Consider the following 20,891-nt stretch of genomic DNA (forward strand, 5'->3'; position numbering starts at 1 on the left):
AACAGCTTATATATGGCTGGCTGATTATTTAATGAGCTTTTGGCATGGATTTTTGCTCTGTGAGAGAGTTCATGTCTCCAGACTGTGTGGACTGTGTGGTTGTTCGGGGCTGGGCGTGGAGGAATCAGGGCTGAAATCCTGCAGAGAAGGGTTTGAGCCAGGACTGTGCCACCAACACCCCTCTGTAAGGCAGCACATGAGGGATTTCTATCACCTTTCAAGGTAGCAATACTTCTTCCAAATTAAAATCGACTGCCTTTCACAGCAGGAGAGAGGAGATTATCCCAAGCAGTTACTCTGGGTGAATGCAAAGGATCTGTATGTGGGCTCAGCGTTAGATAACTGATACTTTTGAAACAAGTATTTGTTTGTTTTCTGAGTACATCTTGTTCATCTGTGCAAATCAGAGATGATGAGAGGAAAGGAGGGGTTGTGGATAACAGAGAGGACTTTACATAACTGAGGTGAAAAATAAGATGCTCTTGTTTGAACCAGAGGGAAGAAAAATTGCTTATACATACTTTCAGAAGAATACTTTTCTTAAAAAAAATAAAAGCAGCAGTGTTTCCTCTTTCCCTTCTATCTGCTTTCTTAATTTTCTTCAGTTCTGCCTTTAAAGAGAAGGTACACGAGACCTACAAATGCCACAGCTCTACTGTGACTTAATTCCCTTTTTCAGCAGTACCTATCCACCTTTTCTGTGGGTTTTGGAAGAGCTGCTGCTGGTGATGTTTATCCAGGTGAATTGAACAAGCTGCCTGTCAGACCACTCTGATTTTCAGACACCAGAATGTAGAATTTTCAAGTAGGAGACCTGTTGGCAACACTTTGTGAATCAGACTGTCTGCTGCCTGATGAATGCTGCATAGCTATTACTGTAGTAGAGATTACTGCTAATTTTTGTTTGTACCAATTAATTTCCCTATGTGTTTCCTAATTAAATAAGGTATGACTGTAAAGCAGATTAACAGAATGATGCCAAATTCCTGTCTACACAGTCTCCTTCTGAATGAAGCTTGTTATTTCCTCTATGGTTTAAAACTGAGCCATGTGTGCCGTCTTCATTTAGATTAAAGAGCAAGAAATCAGCTTAATTTCATACTGTTATTATTTAAGACTGCTTTGATTTTTTGGAGAAGGGAGATAGCCAAAGGGCTTAATGCCATTGAATTGATGCACTGCAAGTTCTTGTCATTAGCATTTCTTTTGTGTGCATCTCCTTTAAGATAAGGGGCATCTTTTCTGCTTGGTGTTCTCACACCATTCCTCTGCCTGCCTGATGCTCCAGGTGTTCAGAAGTGGATAAATAATAGGCAGGAGGGATTTTATTTTTCCTAAAATTTGAGACTCAAAGTATGGTTGTTGGCTTTTAAATACAGAGGTGCTTTTTATTGTCCTTTTTCCCCTGAGTGATTTGGCCTCCTGATAATGGGGGTGATCTGCAGTGAGTTTGGCTGAATTCTGCCAGTTTTAACAAAAAGAGGTAAAGCCCTCAACACTCTCTAAGGAAAAGTCCAGAAATTTTAAATAGATTCAGTATAAGCAGTGCCTGGGCACACAGAAAGTTAATTGTTCTACTAATGAGAGATAATTCTGCCTCACTCAGTTGGGAACTTAGAGAAGCAAACATGATGACTCTCGGCCCTAAAGCTTCTGCTGGTGTCACTGCTTTTGTAACTCTTGCACTTCAAGGAGAGAGAACGATTTGGAGTTTAATATTCCCTCTCTTCACATACTCTCATTAAAGCTGTGCTCATGGCTTCCAGGCTGGATCTGATGTAACCATCACAGCTCCCCGACTTCACTGGCATTACTTTCTACACTGGAAGATCTCACCAAGGTTTTAAAATCCAATTCAATTCACCTGAGCAAGTTGTGAGGGCTGCTCCTCATCTGCTGGAGCTGCAGGCGTGTGCCAGTGTGCCAGCTTCAGAGAAGATCTGAGCAAGCACCTGAAGGGGAAAGGCAAAGTTGGCAGCAGTGCTGGGGAAAGTAAAGCACTCTCCTGCACGGTCTTGTTCAACACACGTATTCCTCAGATAATGCTGGCTGCTTTAGTGCTGAGAGAAACACTTTTTTTGTCTAATTTGTGAGAAAGCAAGCACAGAGTTGTGTGGCAGCAGGGCACATCCCCTGCCAGTCACAGCAGGGCAGGAAAGCTCCTTTCCATTGCTGAGCAGGGAACACGGGAGAGAGAGGGAGGGAATCTGATGCTGAGGGTGGAACAGCAGCACCTGCTGGGAGACCCTTTGGTGTTGGGCCCTTTTCCAGGGAGCACAGACCCCTCCGTGCTCTGCTGGGATGTGTGAATTGCTGCTGCTACATCGGAGAGTGCAAGACAGGCGCTGGTGGGCGGCAGGAACGCAAAATCGCTCTGAGACTTGACAAGTCTGTTGCAGTTTTGCCAAGAGGAAAGGGCTGGCTCCTGGCTCATCCCTGAACCTGTCTGCCAGTGAGTGCCATGGAGTATGGGAGCCACAAGGGATGGTGGCATGGTCTAGACAATTTGCAGGTGCTGTGGTGAGCACCTGCCCCGGAGTTTTTAGCATTGCTAGCCCGGTGTGTGGGAGTGGGAAGAGACAGAAGGACCTGCCTGGCACTCCGGCAGGAGGTGGATGTGGGAGCATCCTCTGTTGTTGTCGAGGCAGGACGGAAATGAAGAGAACTCTGATTCAGAAGGCTGTTGAGAGTAAACTCCCATTTATTCAAAATACCCTGCTCTTTTATACAGAGCTCCGCAAGGACCAAATCCATTGGTTCTGAAGTGAAAACAGCCCACCACCATTGGTGCAGAGTGCTTAATGCACAGTGATAGAACTTAACTATAAACAATGTGAAAACCAAGAGAGATAAAGAATTATTTACATTCTTTCCCAGCACTTTCCCAGGCCTCTGCCTGGCTAGATACTCTCAGTTTCTTCCTTTGACTGAATCTGAGTCCCACAATCCTCGACAATCACAGAGCAATAATGAATTTTTCCAGTCTGTCCCTGGGGCTGTGGAGGGAAGGGTGACTGCAGCCAGAAGTAAATCTGACTGGTCAGCACCTCGTGTCTGACAGCAAGCAGTGCCTGGTAGGAGCACAGGAGCAGGGCTGACATGAGAGCTGCTTCTCCTTTCGTGATTTCACCTTTCAACTTTCAGAGCCTGCAGTTCAGGGACTGCCCAGCCAGGGATGAGCACCTCTGCTTCCAGCTCCTGCCATGCTGCTCCACCAGGATGTGTTAGCATTCAGGAACACATATAATCACAGAATATTATTATATGCAGGTACTTTTATTGAAGAGTTCTTGGAATCAGGGGTACAGACCCAAATCTGACTCCGACATGGCTTTTGAGCTGAACGTATTTTATATTCTATCGTTATATAACTTACATATTAATTATTAAACTTATATTGTTCTATTGTATACATTGACCTTATTCAAGCATGAGTTTCTCGTGATCTTTCTCAAGCCCCTGACCACAGTTTCTCATCATTACTTTTATGATTAAACAGTAGTTCTATTTAATCACTAAACAATCATCACCTCTAACAATTGTATAATTTATCATATACTTGCTATACAGGTGCAATTCTAGCAAGTACAAGGCCAATACATTCCCAGGGTATTTTCCCAGGGCCTACTAAGCCTAACTTTCCTTCTAACTCCCCAGATCCCCATGATTTTAAAACCCTTTTACTATCAGATGCAGGGATGCAAACTGCAGGCAGGCAAGGTCACACTGCTTTCCTGTAAATGGCAGGCATGTGCAAAGTGTAATGGATAATTCCATGATGTCAACGACCAAAAGCAAACGTCTTGCAGGGTGTAATTGGTTTCTCTATAGTGTCAAGTGCTTTTATGTGTTCAGCATAAATATCTTTGCATTGATTGGGAGAAGAAGATAAAAATCGATGATTTACAACACTGAAGTGCTTAGAACATGACATTAAAATGACTCTGGGAGACTTAGCTCATAGGGACATAGTAAATACTCAAGAGGTACAGGAAATGAAGAGAGTCTTCCCAAGTCCTGAAACCAAGCAATAAATTTGATAGATGCTTTGTTTCTCTGCCTAATGGGTTTTAATACTGACTTTCTTTTTGTAGAATTACTCTTTTTTTTTGTTGTTTAGCTGTGGTTATTTTTTACTCTTATTTCTTTGGATGTTTAGGACCCCAGGCTAAACGGAGACATTATTATTTTCATAAGGAAACTCTATAGCTTGAGTAAAATGGGAAACAAGTCCTGTTTTGGCTGGCTTTATACACTAAGCACCAGGAAAGTGTCTTGAATTACGAGTGCTGAGGAGCACAGATAATCACAGAAAATAAAGCTGGACAGGACCACAGATCCATCCCTTTGCCCCACATCCAGATGAATTGTATCTTGCTCACTCCTTACAGATTTTCTTGCTGCAATTTAAGCACTGGATCTAATAGATACAGAGATCAGATAATCTCCATTCTATCCATAGTGATTTTTTTTATTTCCCCTTTCTTTGTATCTCATTGTGTCAAATGTTTTCTAAAGTTTTTTTTTTTGTTTATTTGGGTTTTGTGATTTTTTTTTTTTTACTAGACCTTTAAATTGTCCCCTTTTTTAACCCCAGTAAGCTACAAGACATGAGATGCAGTCACAGTACTTTGATTCCTCCTGGTCTAGAAAATAAGACACAGTGTTTTTTTGATGGAAGTCTTTATATGCTACTTTGGTACTTTTGTATTAATCAGGAGAGTCCTAACTGTCTTTCAATGCTGGCAGCAGCTCATGTGATGAGCTGGTCCCTGAAGAGGATAAATGCTCTGAGCTTCCTAAGGGCTTGCAGCCTCTTGTCTGGGAATCTCAACTTGAGTTTGGGCTTTAAAGTAGAAGGAAAAAAAAAAAAAGACAAATTAAGGCTTGTTGCTATTGAAGGATTCCAGATCTGCCTAGTGCAGGAGGTGCAGGACGAAGTGTGCAATGGATTGCTGGTGTGTTTAGCTGAAAGTTGGATGCTGTGTGCTTGCATTTATGTGAGGGGTACAAAGCAAGGTGTCCCTGAGGTGCTCTGCTGGCCCTGTGCATCAATATCAGCAAAAGTCAGCACTGTTCTTGAAATATCTGTATGGAACAAGGGCAGGAAGCCACATGAAGGGAATTGACAATGACATTTTCAAGAATTTTCTCTAAGATTGCATGCAGCTACCTGCAGACACAAGGTAAAGCATCAGCTAGATCCAGTGTCACTTTCTTCCTCATACCTAAAATGAGAAAGGAAAAACTGTTTGCTCAGGATTTTCTGCCTCTTCAGTGCACAGGTCTGACTTGTCTTTAGCTGCCTGCTCTAATTGCTGTTTAATGAAAAAGCTGTAAAACCCTGTGGAACAGCCAATAAATCAGCAAGGTATACAGAAAATTTAAAAAGCGTGTGCATTCCCAAAGTGACATGAGAACAACAGAGGATGTGATAACCTGAGATCCTCTGACCTTTTTACCCCCAAATCTCTGTGGGATCTCCTGTCTTCCCACCTGGCTGTTGGCAGAATTGATGATTTCTGTCTCACCATCTCCTCAGCCGTGCACTGCCTTTGAATCCAGTCCAGCCCAGCTCTGCTCCTCTGCCAGGCAGGCTGCTGTGGGCAGTGCTGACTGCACACTCCATCCAGCACTGCCAGGAAATTGCTGCCCTAGGGTGAGGCCAGCAATTGTTAGTTTTTAAGGAACAAGTCGAGGCTGTTGCTGAACTGAGCATAGAAACATGCTGTGAACTGAAATAATTAACACAGCTTTGATCACACAAGTAGGCACTGCTTTGTTTATGGCTTTATACAAAGTTAAAGGAAAAAGTGAAAGGTGTTAATGATACCTCTTCATTAACCTAATCCTTCAGCCTGGCAAATTTGGTTCTGGTTTCTATCCCTGCCACTAGTGTTGGTGTGTAGCCTCTTCCCGTGCCTTTCCCACTGCTCTTGTTATCTTTTGGTTTGGAAATGAGTGATGCTGGATCACTGGGAAGAATACATTTATGACAGCTCAAAGCACAGCTTAGGTGGTCCTGGTGAAGGAAAATGAAGCAACAGTGACCTTGAGCTGGATGAGCACTGTGTCACCCCAGCCTGCTCTGTGCAGCCACTGGTGTTTTACACTTGGATTGCCAAACAGCAACCCAGAACATGAATCTGCTGAGTCCATGTGTCAGTTCCCATGCCAGGGGATGATCCTACAGGACATGGCAGTGGTGGGCTGCAGGTGTCATCTGAAGGCAGCCAAAGCCCATGTTCTGTCTATTCCCAGGAAGGTGATGGCTGTGCAGGCAGCTGGAGGGTGACGCTGGCTCTTAGGGGGGCTGTAGGTGTGTGCTGCTGCTGAGGGGTGAACAGATAACTTCTGCCCACTGTCCAGGCACAGAGCCTGGTCAGGAGCAGTGGGGAGGGCTCTGCAGTGCTCCAGGCTGCTCTGGGAAGGTGTAGGTCCTGCTGATGTTATTGGGGTTGCTGTAGATGCCAGTGATCCCCACCCTGAGTTGTGCCACTGTGGCTTGCAGAGCAATTCCTGCCTGGTCTGAGCAGTGACCTGGCCTGTCACTGCAGCAGCAGCAGCTCCTGGGTGCCACTGGGGAGATGTGCTTTTGGCTCTCTGCAGGGGAGTGAGAGGGGTCATACTGGTTCCTCCTTTTCTGTCCTGTCAAGGGAGCTGCAAGGCCCATTCCTGGTGTGTGTCTTGACCATTTTAATGAGCCAGGTATGCAATGGGTTGGCTCCTGTGTGTTTGGTTTAATGGAAAGAGTGGAAGAAATTCTTCATCCAATACTGTTTTTCTTCTTGCCTGTCTGTCATCATCTGCTGCTTGCTTCATGTGTCCTTCACAAGATGTGGGTGGCCAGACTGGGACCACAATTCCCCCCATTGCTTTCCTTTCTCCCTCTCATGCATGCCCTTGTAAGAACCCTAGAGAGAGAGAGAATCACTCTGCAAGCACACAGCACTGACTGGGGACATCTGCTCGAGCAAAAGAGTAAGCAGAAACAGCAATTTTTGCAAAGCTGATGAGGGTTTGGGAGAATGGGAGTGGCAGATGAGGACCTGTGTGAGGTGCTCAGGGGTGTCAGTGCCCCAGCAGAGCAGCAGCAGCAGGCAGGGCAGCATCCCCTGGGCACAGCTCCTGGCTGGCCCTGCAGAGCTGAGAGGGAGCAGAGGGGAAAAGCAGAACCAGTGCCTGCCCCGGCTCTCTGCCAGCACCTGCCAAGGGCAGAGGCAGCACAGATGCTGCTGGTGGAGGGCATCTGCTTTGGAAGGGCACAGAAATCCTGGGCAGGGAGTCAGCATCCACTGAGCCTGTCTGGAAGGCTTGGCTGGAGGAAATGAGGTTAGCAGAAGCAGAAGTTTCTACAGCTTGCCTACCAAGCGACGGCCCAAGTTGGCCCAGGATGCTGGAAACCACTTTTTAGCCTGGGCACTTCTCCATCTCCATCCAATCTGTGCAGCAACACAGCCAAAGAGCAGGAATGTGACTTTCCCTGGACTTGTCTTGTAGAAGGTAAAGCACCATATGGATGCTGATGGCTCAACCTGCCTGCAAAAGGTATCTGAAGAGAGGGAGGAAACACAAGGCCCACATCTTTAAAGATAAAGAAGAGTGTGTGGGTGCCATTTCCTCAGCAACTGAAGCTGTTGCGGTGTCTGATCTGTCTATGGCTTCAGTCTCCCTTCAACAGCATTTCTGCTAAGGGGGCAGCTGGGAAGAACTTTTGCTCTCTAATAAATTTTCAAGGGAGATTAGATATGAGATCAGAATGTGTTTTTGTATTGTTTAGTTCATATTTTCTCACCACATGCTGATTTTTTTCAGATTTGATATTTTTGGTTTTGTTCATGAGATTTCTGTGAACTCTGGAAACACATTCCTTATAAAGCCTTAGGTGTTGTTTGGTTTGGGTTTTTGGTTTTTTTTTTTGTCACTCTCTCTCTTTTCCTGATTAATATTTTGTTGTAATCCCCCCTCCTATTTTACAGCACTTTAATTTGAGGCTCTTTAGACTCAGCTATCTAACATAGAAAGCTTTCTGGAGGCAGAAAGCCATGGGAAGTATGGGCACTAAGGAAACTTGAGTCTCGAGGTGGGCAGACAGAAATTAAAGTGCTTTTAAGTCTGGAGAAGTTCTGGAAAATATTATCTCCCTCCCTAGCTGTCTTTCTGTGATTTGCAAGATTGTGGAAATTCAATTACAGAAGGTATCTGTGAACCCAGCGAATATAGGTGGTCACTTTTTGTTCCCTTGCAATTCAGCATGACAATCCACAGCATTAAAACTCAGTGCATGTGTACTTGATATTAAACAAATTGGATAGCTCTGAGATTGCTTATTTCTTCCAGGGATACAAGGATGAATTGAGCCAAAGCAGTTTGCAGCCCGGCGTGTCTCAGCTCAAGGCTGCTAATGACGCATCCTACAAACACAGAGCATCAGCAAGTCCTTTGTACTTTGCTAATATTTTTCCTGCAGTAACACGAGAGCAATTACAGCTTGGAAGGATGGGAGTTGGAAGGCTGGAGGAGATGAAAAAATTCAAAGGGAAGAACAGGGTTTCATGAAGTGAAGGCAGGGAGTGTATGTGGGTGGGCGAGGGAGCAAGCATCTGTAAATAGTTGGCACTGACAGCTGCTTTTAAAAATATGTGGGAATCTGGGAAGAGAGAGGTGGAACAGCTGCAAGTGTATGTATGGTTTATGGAAAAAGGAGAGCAATGTGCAGCCTGTGAGGGAAGGAGAAAAAGAGCAGACCTAATCAGGAATCCGTGGAAGGGTTGAGAGAAAATGGGGCAAAACCAGAGTGAAGTTGGGGAAGAAAGGGATTAATTCCAAGAGATTTCAGGAATTGGTATAAAGTGATGTAAGAGTCACAGTCGTGCCTGTGGCTGCCAGTGGTGAGGGGGGAATTGCCACTGCCGCCTGCCTGTCCCAGCCTGTCCTCCCTCCTCTGGCTTTATCTTTTGATTTATCATAATAAGAAATGTGCCTTCCTAAGAGCGGGTCATGGGGCTGGGCTGAGGGATTAAAGCCAAGTCTCCGACCTCTGGGCATATTGTAATGCTTGTGAGCCATTGACTCATCCTCTTTATTGGCAGGTTGATGGATTCCTAACTAGGTTGTTAGTGGCATCCCAGCGTTGCTGCCTGAGATGTGCCTTTTGTGTTTAAACTCTGACTTAGAGAAACAAGTTCATTTCAGGCTCTTTGTGCTTCTCTCCTCCTCCTTTTCACAGCTTTTACTTCTTTAAATGTAGACTTCTTTTGACAGATCATCTCCATGGTAACTAACAGGACCGGGCTGCCTACAGAAATTGTAGTAATAAAGTGGTTGGTTTTTACACATGATGAAAAGATGATGAAGCACAATGATAGGTGATAAAGACACAGGTAATTGCTCTAGAATAATATTGCTGCCAAGAAGATGACTGAACTCCCACACAGAAGATGAACAGATGGTGTATTTATTGAAATTCATAGGCTGAGGGAAGAAAATGTAATTGATGGCTGTGTAGGTTTTGTTTCGGTTTACTATGTTCTGCGCAGAGCCGGGAGAGCGGCGTGCCGGCAGATGGAGCCCGTATGCAGAGCCACCGTGTTTCCTCACCGGAGCTCAGAATTCCAATCAGAGCCACAAAGGCAGCAGAACCACTAATTGCTCGGATGCATTTTGCTGGTTTGGATCTGTCACATAGCCCCGGTTTCTTTTAGAAAGAGTGTAATTCTTTTGTTAAGAGCAGTGATGGCAAATTGTGTTAGAATGCCGGGAACATGGAAGTAGAGCCTGGAAAAATGAATGTTTACAAAACATGTGCTCAGTAGAAGTTTTCCAAGACCAGATGTGTGTCTGTTTTAGTGAAGGGCAGCTGTGGCATGTTTGCTAACCTGATTGCTGGTGTCCTGGTGCAGCGAATCTGTTGTGCAGAATCCGTGGGAAGGCAAAAGCAGGGAGTTTTCTTCTGTCGCTCTCTGTGTGTTTTCAGGTATAAGTTAAAACTGTTAAATGTGATGTTGAGGCTTCAGTGAAAATGTTGTCTATCTGTGTATGGCAGTGCTACAGATCTGGTTTGAATGACCCCAACACAAGAAAGGCATTGACCTGTTGGAAGATGCCCAGAGGAAGCCACAAAGTTGATCACAGGGCTGGAGCACATCTCCTATCAAGACAGGCTGAGAGAGTTGGGGCTCTTCAGTTTGGAGTAGAGAAGGCTCCACGGAGATCTTTGAGACCCTTCCAGTACCTAAAGGGGCTCCAAGAGAGCTGGAGAGGGAATTTTTGTAAAGCCATGGGTGACAGGACAAGGTTTTAAGAGAACGAGGTTAGGCTGAGAATAGATATAATTAGGAAAGTTGTACTCTATGTATGGTGATGAACTGACAAAGGTTTCCCACAGCAGTGGTGGGCTCCCCATCCCTGGAAATGTTCAAGACCTGGCTGGATGGGGCTCTGAGTAAGCTGCTGTAGTGAAAGATTCCTTTCCCATGGCAGGGAGGTTTGAACAAGATGATCTCGAAGTTGCCTTCCAAGCTAACCCAGTCTCTGATGGTATGACTATATTGCTGCTGTGCAGTGCAGTGGTCCCAAATGTGGGATGCTGTGGCATTCCTTGCTACAGGGCTTGGTGCCTTCATGTTCCCTAGGAGATTACTTCAGTGCTGCCAGGAGAGCATAAATGTCCACGGCAGTCAGTCTGTGAAAGGCTTCTTTCTGAACAGTACAACTAACCACAGCAAGGACTGCCAGCTCTGAGGCATAACAATTCTTCTGTATGGATAAAAATGCCACCTGTTGGGGGAGAAACTCCCTTGGGAGGAGCTGGTTGAGCTAAAGAGCTGGTGGCTGTCCTTCCTGCAGCTCCTCTGTGTTCAGCACCTTCAGCACCCCTCTTGTGTCCCTGATAACCCCCCCCCCAGTTTTGTTATTTATTGCTGATAATGCCTGGCTGCTGTTTATCACATCCTCTCTTCCTCTTCCTCTGCAGTCTGGTGCTTATTTATGCATTGTATAACTCATTTTCTCATCAAGTTCTGCAACTAAACCACTTCCCACTTGGGTTTACCTCCAGATATACCTACTCAAATGTTGACTATGTTTGAGAAAGTGCATAAACAGAAGAAGAAATTTTTCTTCTTACAATGGTAGTGCCAAAGAGAATGAAAATAAATACGTAGGTGGTATGGAAGAAATTCTCTCTCCAGGACACTTTGCCCCAGTGAGGAAATGAAAAGTTTCGGGTTCATCACTTGATAGTGTTTGTGTCAAATTCATCCTTCCTTTTATTCCTTCCTTTCAGATTGTCAGGGCACCCACATCTTTTGTGGCACCTGAAAAATCTGATTTGCATGCAAATTGCTCCCGTTTAGGTTGAAACATTTCTGTCATTCTTTCCAACTTCTTCCCTTTTTTCCTGCAGAAAAGGAGGGGTGGAAAAAGTTACTTAAGTGATACACCTTCTTCATACAAGATTAAACAGAATTGCTCTGGAAGTGGAACGATGTGCTTTTTTGAGACCTGTCAGGCAGCCAGCAAACGGAGCATTAAGTGATGGCTGAAAGATGTACTATGTAATAAAAGAGAGAATTAGAAAAAGGAAGAGGGTGAATCTGAGGACTGAAAAGAGGCTGACCTACTGCTATATCTGAGCTGTTACCTGAGTGCATGGAGCGTGGTTGGAGTCATATTAAGCCAGCCTGGTGACTGTCATTGTGATGACTGGCTGCTAAGGAGCCTCCTGATGTATTTTCAGTGCTGTCCATCCCTGTTGCTAAACCCAGGCCCTGCAGATTTCACCAGAGCACTCAGCAGGGTCTGAGGGGCCTTGGCACCCTGGAGGGAGTTCCTTGGAGAAGATGGTACAGGACATCCTTGAAAGGCTAAGCCTTGCTTGCAATAAAGGGTGATTTTTTAGCTTGAACACAGGTTTGTCAGGTGCCTGGTGGCCGGAGTGCTGCCAGCTTCTCTGTCAGCCTGGCTTTGTTTGTTGCCCAGCTGCTGGCCTCTTTTCTTTCCCCCACCAATTCCTGCTCTGCCCTTCACCACTAATTGAGTGTTTCAGGCAAAGCTGGTCAAAACATTTTTATTCAGAACTTATTTTGCTGGCAGCCAAGCTTGGCAGCATCAAAGAAAAAGATAAATAAAATATACTGTCATTTTTCTGGGAGAAATTCTCTTTTAAAAGCTGGAAGCTGAACTGTTGCTACCGAGTTGAGAGGGAATACATTGCCAACTGCTTTTCCTTTTCTAGTTTATCTTCTCACCCTTTTTCCTTCCATCCTCATTCTATCTCCCCATCTCTTTTTTCCCCTACTCAGCTGTGTTTCCCCACTTGTGCCAGGAAGGCCAAAGGAATCTAGGCTGACATGAAGACTTTCTCTCCAAGTTGAATGTTTTTCATTCAAAAAATAATCACATGTTTTCCAACTTCCCTTCCCCTCAAATGGAATGGTTATTCTTGGGCTGGTTTCTGCCTCAGAATCACAGAATGACATGAGATGGAAGAGACCCACAAAGGATCATTGAAGGTGCACTAAAGCTTCTGTGGTTTCCATGCCCATCAGGGCAAGTAACAGGCAGTGGGCAGGGCTGGGCTGGTGCTCTGTGCTCTGGTTTCCAGACCTCTCCATCAGGCAGCAAAGCCCATCCATGAAAGTCTCTGTGTCTCCTGAGTGTCCCACTGCTCACATGCACATGGGGGAGGCTGAAAGATGGAAGTGGTTTTGGCAGTGCTGGAGTGATGTTACCTGGCTATTGTAAATGCAGGCAAACCCAATGGGAAGAAATGACAATGTCTGACTCAATTCAGAAGGCTGAATTATTTCTTTATTATAACTATGCTAAAATACATCAATATACTATATAAAAGGAGGATACTAAAACTACATACTACTTTCTCTGACTCTAACTCTCTCCCAACTTGTGACCCTCTCTCCATAGTCCAGCCCCAGGTGGGTTGGATTGGCCATTGAGCTCAAACAATCCTCACCAGAATCCAATCAAGCAATCACCCCAGTTAAACAACTCTCCAAACACATTCCACATAGGAAAAACAAAGAGCAGAACTAGAAATTGTTTTCTCTTTCTTTCTGTCTGTGCACCTCTATGAAAAATCCTGAGAGGGAGAGAAAGGTGCTTGCCACACCTGGCCAGGAGAACAACTACTTTAAGTGTTTATCCTTGGCATGGAGGAGACCCCAGGCTGGAGGAGAGGATTCTGATGTCCTGGTAGATGGAAGCACAGAATGGGTCAGGTTGGAAGGGACCTCAGTGGGTCACCTTGTCCCATCTTCTGGCTCCAGCACAGCCATCCCAGAGCACACAGCACGGGACTGTGTCCAGATGGTTCTGGAATATCTCCACACTCTCTCTGGGCAACTTGTTCCAGTGCTCAGTCACTGCACAGGAGAAAAGTTGTTCCTCATGTTCAGGTGGAACTCCAGTGCATGTTTCTGCCTGTTGCCTCTGGCCCATGCTCTTGACACCCTAAAGACATTTGAATACAATGATGAGGTCTCCTCTCAGTCATCTCTTCTTGAGGCTGAGCAGGCCCAGCTCCCTCAGCTTTCCTCATAAGAGAGAAGCTCCAGTCCCTCAATCATCCTTGTAGCCTCTCCTGGGAACACCCCAGGAGCTCCTTGTCTCTCCTGTACTGAAGAGCCCAGAACTGGTTCTGCCCTCCTGGCAGAGGATCCATTACCAGAGTGGTGACCTGTCCCTGTGCTGCCTAGCAGAAACTGAGAGCACCTCAGGAAAACCAGAATGAATAAAGATAATGTTCCAGATGAATGCCTCACCCTAGTTCAGGGGTGATCTGGCATTATGGAACATCTGTGATAATGTAAAGGTGAATTGCAGGACCAGGGGAGTGTACTGACTGCAGCGTACGTAGCACACCAGTTGGGTGGTGTGGTCCTCTGTTAGCTGCTGGGTAATTAGCAGTGGAAATTAGCTTTCAGATACCATTCCTGCTGGGACTGCTGCCCCTGAATCTAGCAAATGATCAGAAAGGTTTATTGGACAGGTAAAACTACTGAAGAAAGTTATTTTCTTTGATTTACTGAGTGAAAGCTAAAAACCAAGCAGTTCATTTTTTTTACAGTTTGTTAACAGCTTGCAATCCTATGGGTTCAGACTATTTTTAATTTAAAAATAATTTTAAAAGTTAAAGAAGAAAGCAATCTGTGGTGCAGTGCCAGAAGAGTGGTTGTGCCTTGTCAAAACAAAATCCCTGATGCTGGCTGGTAGCAAGTACCTGGGGAGAATATTTAAGAGCAGAGTCTGGCTTTGTGTTCCCAGTTTCTGCCAATCAGCAGCTTGGGACTTTCTAACCCAGAGATTATATTTGGTATTTGATGGCCTATGATGAACCCATTTATCTGTTTAGTTTTTGAAATACTTAAGCTTCCAGGCTGTGTAATGCCTGCAGGAGTGAGTTCCATAGTCTTGTGTTGCTTGAAACCTTATTTCTGTGCATTTTGATTTGTACCTGATACCTGTTCATTTTGCTGTGTGCCCTCTAGTTGTTTTCTAGAAAGGTGTAGTTACAATTCATTCCTAATTCGTCCCAGATTGCAAGACAAGATATTCCATTGCCATCTGTATGGCAGCTGTCTTCTGTTAAGTGGGCAGTTTTCCTTATCTCTTCCACAGCCAATTCTCCCTCCGGGGAGACATCTGCTGCCAATGCCCTGTTGAATGTCACTTCGTGACTGATAAAAGTTACAGCATCCCACTGTGAGGTGCTCCACCCAGAGGGAGGAGCCAAGCATTCCTACCTGGATATAATCTGGGTTTTTGGGACACCGGACTCAGGCTTTTCTGCTGGATTTCCAGGAGGACTGCAGCCATTCCAATTTGAACTGCTACCAACACCCTGACCAAAGGGGTGTCAAATTGTATTCTGACTCTGACTGTGTTTTTTCTTTTGTATTATTGCATGTATTTTGTTTTCTTTTTCACTTTTCCTAGTAAATTGTATTTCTGACTTGGGGTCTCTCACTGGTTTTGTCTTCAAACCAGAACAGCCACCTCCATAACACTTATTACCCCTGTTTTTTTACCTCTCCATCTGCTCTGATCCCATGATTACCTCTTTATTTGACAAAATTAAGTTTTTCCTTGAGCAGGAGCTCTTGCAGACCCCTCATTACCCAGGTTGCCTGTACCAGCATGGTGCTATAATGGGGGGGTGTCTATTAAGTCTTTTAAGAAGTTTTCAAGACTTCTACACTCTAGTGAAGGAAGGGGAACGTGAATTTGTAATGGCAATACTTTTTGTGGTCTTACTAGTTTTCATGTTTCTTTATTTGCTTTGCTCCTGAACGTTGAGCTATTTTCAAGGAACTATTTGGGCAGTCACCAAGATCCCTTTTCTGGGTGAAAATAGTCCTGAATTACATCTTTCAACTTCTCTGCAGGTAACACTGGTGCAAAATTTGGCTTTCCTACTCTAGGCTTATCATCATCAGTGTTCTTTGTCCACCATCACTGGTGACCCCACCAGCTTTCAGAAAGGAGTCCTCTTCCTGCAACACTTGAAAAGGAGCTGTAATGAGATGTAATTAAATTTTTATGCCATTAGAAAGTTGCTGACCACAGTTGTTTTTTGGTCTGTTCTCCTATGATTCCACATTGAACTTGACAGAAGTTCACCATCTGTTTTTGTTTTCCTCTTCTGAACATGATGTTCACATTCTGAAGGAGAGTTTTTTCTTGTTTTTTGCTTTACTACCAGTAATTGCCTTAAGTAACAGTTCAATCCCAATCAACAAATTGATTTTTTTGGTCCTTTTATAATATTTTGAATTAATAAGTGTCCTGATACTTTCCTATAGTACCTGTACATGGTTTCCTGAAGTATTTCTGCCTTTCCACCTACTTCATGGTAATGCTACACTGATTTTTATGTAGTCCTCCTTTTTCAAATCCAGGTTTATTACTTAGATTTCTTCTATAGAGTGTTGAAGAATAGCCATACTCATGTGTTGCTGGGGACAAGTTGCTCTTCTATTACAGGTTTTTAACTAGTTATTTATAATGTATAAAAATGCAGTGTTTTCAGCACCCTGTCAAGACAGTTTCCCAGTCTGTGTGGTATAACTTTAGTTTCAAATCATTCCTTATTTCTGTCTCCATACCCAGTCACCCTGTGGACAGTGTCACAATCTGGTAGGTTTTAAACTAATCTTAATCTGTGGGGTTTTTGTAACACATTGCACCATTTCCCCTGACATTCTCCTGCTTCTCATATTCAGGGTTTTGTCTTCCACTGAGCCTCTTCTTGCTGTGTCCCCCCTTTGTCTCTCCTATCCCACAGCAGCTCCAGCCTTGCCTGTTTGGAGGTGGCAGCACAGAAGGTGCAGCTTTGAATGTTGTGACAGGACAGGAGGGGAATGGCTTCAAACTGAGAAAAGGCAGGTTTAGGAAGAAATTCTTGACTGTGAGGGTGGTAAAGCCCTGACGGAGGTTGCTGAGAGATGTGGATGCCCCATCCCTGGAAGTGTTAAAGGCTGGATGGATCTTCGAGCAACCTGGTCTAGTGGAAGGTGTCCCTGCCCATGGAAAGGGCTGGAATGGGATAGCCTTTAATGTCCCTTCAAACCCAGACCAGTCTGGGATTCCATGATCCACAGCTGTGGTTGGAGAGCCAGCTGCCTGAGGGACATAGGTCCTTGCAGGGAAGAAAAGCTGCTGGAACATTCTCCTCTTGTGCTAAAGCTTTTGCTGCAGGTTTTGATTCAGATCTCTGGTCTCCACCAGACATTCACCTAATTGAGTAGATTGACCCTGGCTCTAATGTAACAGGCAATTAATCAAAGGCTGACTAATCAGCTCTCTCCATGGCTGGCACCTTGCAGAGAGTCTGGGAATCACTTACCTACTTTGCAAACCAGTTTTAGGCTCTGAGATTTACAGCCAGTTAATTCTATTGGACTCTGTGGATTTACTGTAAACTTCAATTATTATAATCTCTGAAACATAATAAAAATTCCTTTAGTTAGCTACCTTAAGTGGTAATTTAAAAACTAAGTTTTGTAGTTGCTTTAATTAATTACACTCAGGAGTTTGACCATAGCATTAAAATTTAGCTGAAATCTGTCATCTTTCCCTGGATTTCAATACCTTGAAAACTGATTGGCTAAGCAATAGAGTTCAAACTTGTTTTTCAGTGTTTAAAGGTATTTGTATTTGAAGCACTTAATTTTGATCTAGATAACTTCTGAAGTTTGATACTGCTGAAATGTAGAACGTGATTTTTGAGTTGAGGTTCTCATTTGCCAAGATGCAGCAGGTAACAGCCATTCAGTGATATTGACTGACATCTATTAAGAGCTTTAAATTGAAGAGGCACTGTGAAATAAGATAAAAATAAGCAGAATAAACATCAGCAAACACTTACTCCTCCTGTATAGCCAAACTCATTCAAGTAAATGTGTTTTGTGCTGGGGTGTTTTGAACCAAAGGGCAGTGCAGGGATGCAGTTGGAGTCTGTGGCACTGTCCTCCCAAGGGCAACAAAGCCACTGCTGATATCCTGTCAGGAGTGACATGGGAGTGATTTTGTTTTCTTTTTCTCCAGCCAGGCCTATTTATGAGCTCCCTGATGGTCCTCTGAGCCCCATTCTGAATTCATTTTTCTGCAGGAAAGGGGTAAGCAAACTGCACGTTTCTTGTTTGGTTGATGCTGAATTTTTCTGATGCTCCAGAAGATCACATCCTTTCCCTTTCTTGTAACAAATGTTCAAACCTCTTGCTTACCAGTATAAACTCAATTAAATAAACCAAATTGCTGTGGGCAATTTTGGCTGTCTCTTAATGTACCCCAACTTTCTTTTAGTTCCATTTCTCACCACCCTGGATATCATCTGCTGATTTTTACCACTGCTTCCACATTGTTTGGTATTTGGAGTCCAGACACATTCAGCTCTGGTGTGTTTATTGTTTATGATCCTCGGTGCTTGTCTTGTTGAAGCAGCCTGCTTTGCTTAATGACTTTTGTGTCCTTTCTGTCACTTAAATGACCTAAAGCATGTTGCTAACACTGAAAATACAACCTTTATTTGCCTTCCAGTCAAATTCTGAATTGAACTACCTGTACAACTGGTGGTGAATCCCTCCTGCACATTTTTCTGCACTGTTAGTCTTGTGGCTGTCTTTTCACTGTTTTGTTTTCTTTCCAATGCTGTTAGATAATAATATTGCACCAGCTCAATATAAGAGTTGTTGCAAAGGCTCTGGAAGCATAGTTGGTCTCTCTAAAGTGAGAACTCCCTGTGTCTTCTGGGGTGTGAACATTCCCCAATGCATCTGAGTTTCTCCTCAGCATTCCTAAAAGTTTTCGAGGACCATTCTTCTAAAATCCATTGTTTAGGTATTTATTTCCCTGCCCTCTTCCTGTCTTATTTCAGAACAGGCTGGAGCTGGGCTGGGTCAGCATCCTCCTTCCCCCAGCACCCCAGGTGCCAGTTTTCCACTTCCTTTTCTGCCTCTATTGAGATCAGGATTGAAGGCACTTGAGATGATAGATGTTTATTTTTTCTTATCTATCTTACAGTCTCACAGCAGTGAGTTCTGTAGTCTTTCACTAAAAGGGCACAAAATGGATAATTATCTCTTGTTACAAGGTCTTTTAAGGCTAAACTAACCAATTAAGAAATTACACCTAAATTATTTTCAGTTTTAACATAATAACTAATCACTTGAAGTCCGCAATATGGACTTTTCTGTCCAATTACAAAAGAACACCCAAACCTATGAAGAAGGTGAAGAAGGACCAACCTCCACCATAAAACCTCCATCTTGCTCCATATATATTACTATATTCTAAAACCCCAAACTCTACGTTATCTACCCTGTGATATTACACACTTCTAATCAACTACACACCCACTATCCCAGTGCTATAATTCAATTTTGGAAGCCTTCTCCACGGCCTCAGGTCAAATGCAGTGCTCTAGGAGTCAGAGTCTGTCAGCACAGAAAGTCTAAAATTTTCAGCACCCAGAACTCCAACACCCAGGGTGTGCTCCAGGCAGATCCCTGGCTGCCATTCATGAGTGCTGAGCATGGGCAGGTGACAGTGCCTGTGCCGTGTCAAGGTTTTGCAATAACAGTCCTGGTACTTTGAGATCCTTTTTGCTTGTCTGTGCTTGCTCATGAATCTCCAAATGGTTTCATTGTGTATGGTGAGCAGCTGTTCCTTTTTCTCCAGTCTGATACTGCTGCTTATCAGTGTGACTGAGATTAAGCTGCAGTGTTTGTACATGGCAAGGGTTCTAATTAGCTAAAGTCACTCTGGAGGCATTTTTCTCTGATTTGGTAATGTTCCAAATCGGTTCACATGTTGCTGTCTGCTGGTTCCTCTTTTTGTTTTTCAGTTCCTGGGGTATTTGGTTCTGTCTCCCTCATCTCTGTCAAGAGAGCTCTTAGGAGGGTATCTCCCTCTCCTATCACTTCCCATGGTGGAGTGGTGGCTTTTGCCTGTATTCCATGTCTGTCTGTCACATCCATCAAGCTACGTTGCTTTATCCCATGTGCTGACTCTGTATTTGGGTTCCTGTTGGGTTCCTTCTCTAAATACAGCCATTGCCTGTGACTTTGCTTGCATTTTTGGAGATTTAGGTCTGCTCTTGTCCATACTCTTGCTTGTAAGGTGGTCTTGTGTAACCCACAATGTTTCTATTTAGTTTGATGTTGACAAAGTAGTTTGTGGACTTAGCTGCAATGTGAAGCACTGATTATTTCTTTCTTGATTTCTGATCAAAACCTACCACTTTCCTGGGGAATTCCAGCCTTCCTTCATCTCCTTTGCAACTGTAATGGTTTTGGTTGCATTTCTGTCAACAATCTCTTTTAATGCTGATTTTTTTTTATATGTATAAAAAATAATCACCCAGCTTTAATTAGAAAGTCAAAATCCTTGCCACTGATTTTCAAGTCTCTAAGTAGACTTGAATCACCCTTGTGTACACAGACATGTTTTTGGAAATCTACCTCATGTGGAGTTTGAATTGGCCTGTTTGCTTTGTTTGTAGGGGTTGATTTGCCTACTCAGTTGTAATTCCTGGGCATCCCACAAAACTGAGTGCTGCTCCAGGCTTTCCCTCTTCCCCCCAGCAGAATAAATACAGGTTGCAAGAGAGACCCTCTCTTCTGAAACTTCTGCGAATTCCTGTGAACTGGACCTCTCAGATCCACTTCAGAGGTTGTTAAATTATTGGGAAACTGTTTGATTGGAATAAGTGAGTTGTGAGGTCCAAGCCTGGGGTGAAAGTCAGAATTGGATCCAAAAACCCATTTGTGAAGTGTACAGGGACAGCGACTGCCTGGATATCAGGCAGCACCTACTGGAATAGCCACAAGGAAATGATTAGATCAAACTACTGCTTGATAACCTACAGCTTCTTTATTTGAACACTTCAGCAAGCCAGGTCAGATTTCTCTACTACAGGCTCAGTGACCACATAAATTTTGTTGGTATTTTGGACTCTAGGTGAAGCTAACCCTTTTGTTTGTGGCTAATGGCTCACGGCCTCATTTCAGTTAATTTTCAAGTGTGGTTTCAGGCATTTGGTCTGTGCTACTTCATGGAAATTTTAGTGAGGAAATGCTGTGATGTCCATACACGTGTTTAATTGAAACACAGCTTCTGCTAAGAGAGTTTCCTCCTCTTCTGGAGTTCAGGCCTTGTCATCTGTACCTGCCAGCAGACAGCAGGTGAATATGACTTGGGCAGAAATGTGTTGTGCAAACATTTCTGCCTTCACACCTCTCCAGCACAGGCACATTCCTTCAGCTGGCCCAGAGGAGTGGAGTACTGGGAGACACTGACCTCAGCAAGATGTGCCAGAGAGGTTTCACTCAGATATTCATGCCTTGGCAAGAGGAGTACATTGCCCTGAG

The 20,891-nt window shown here is 44.0% G+C and overlaps 1 protein-coding gene across 3 annotated transcripts in view; it reads left to right on the forward strand.

Annotated features, from left to right (window-relative positions):
* The window catches only part of SYT16 (synaptotagmin 16), a 106,584-nt gene that overhangs the window by 12,871 nt on the left and 72,822 nt on the right, over positions 1–20,891 (forward strand). For 2 of the 3 annotated variants that reach the window (XM_077783917.1, XM_077783918.1), the window contains exon 2: positions 17,569–17,639. The gene's annotated coding sequence lies outside the window, so the exon portion shown is untranslated. The remainder of the gene's footprint in view (positions 1–17,568; positions 17,640–20,891) is intronic. The other variant, XM_077783919.1, reaches the window with a different exon arrangement.

This window comes from Lonchura striata, chromosome 6 (genome assembly GCF_046129695.1).
Source record: "Lonchura striata isolate bLonStr1 chromosome 6, bLonStr1.mat, whole genome shotgun sequence".
NCBI lineage: Eukaryota > Metazoa > Chordata > Aves > Passeriformes > Estrildidae > Lonchura > Lonchura striata.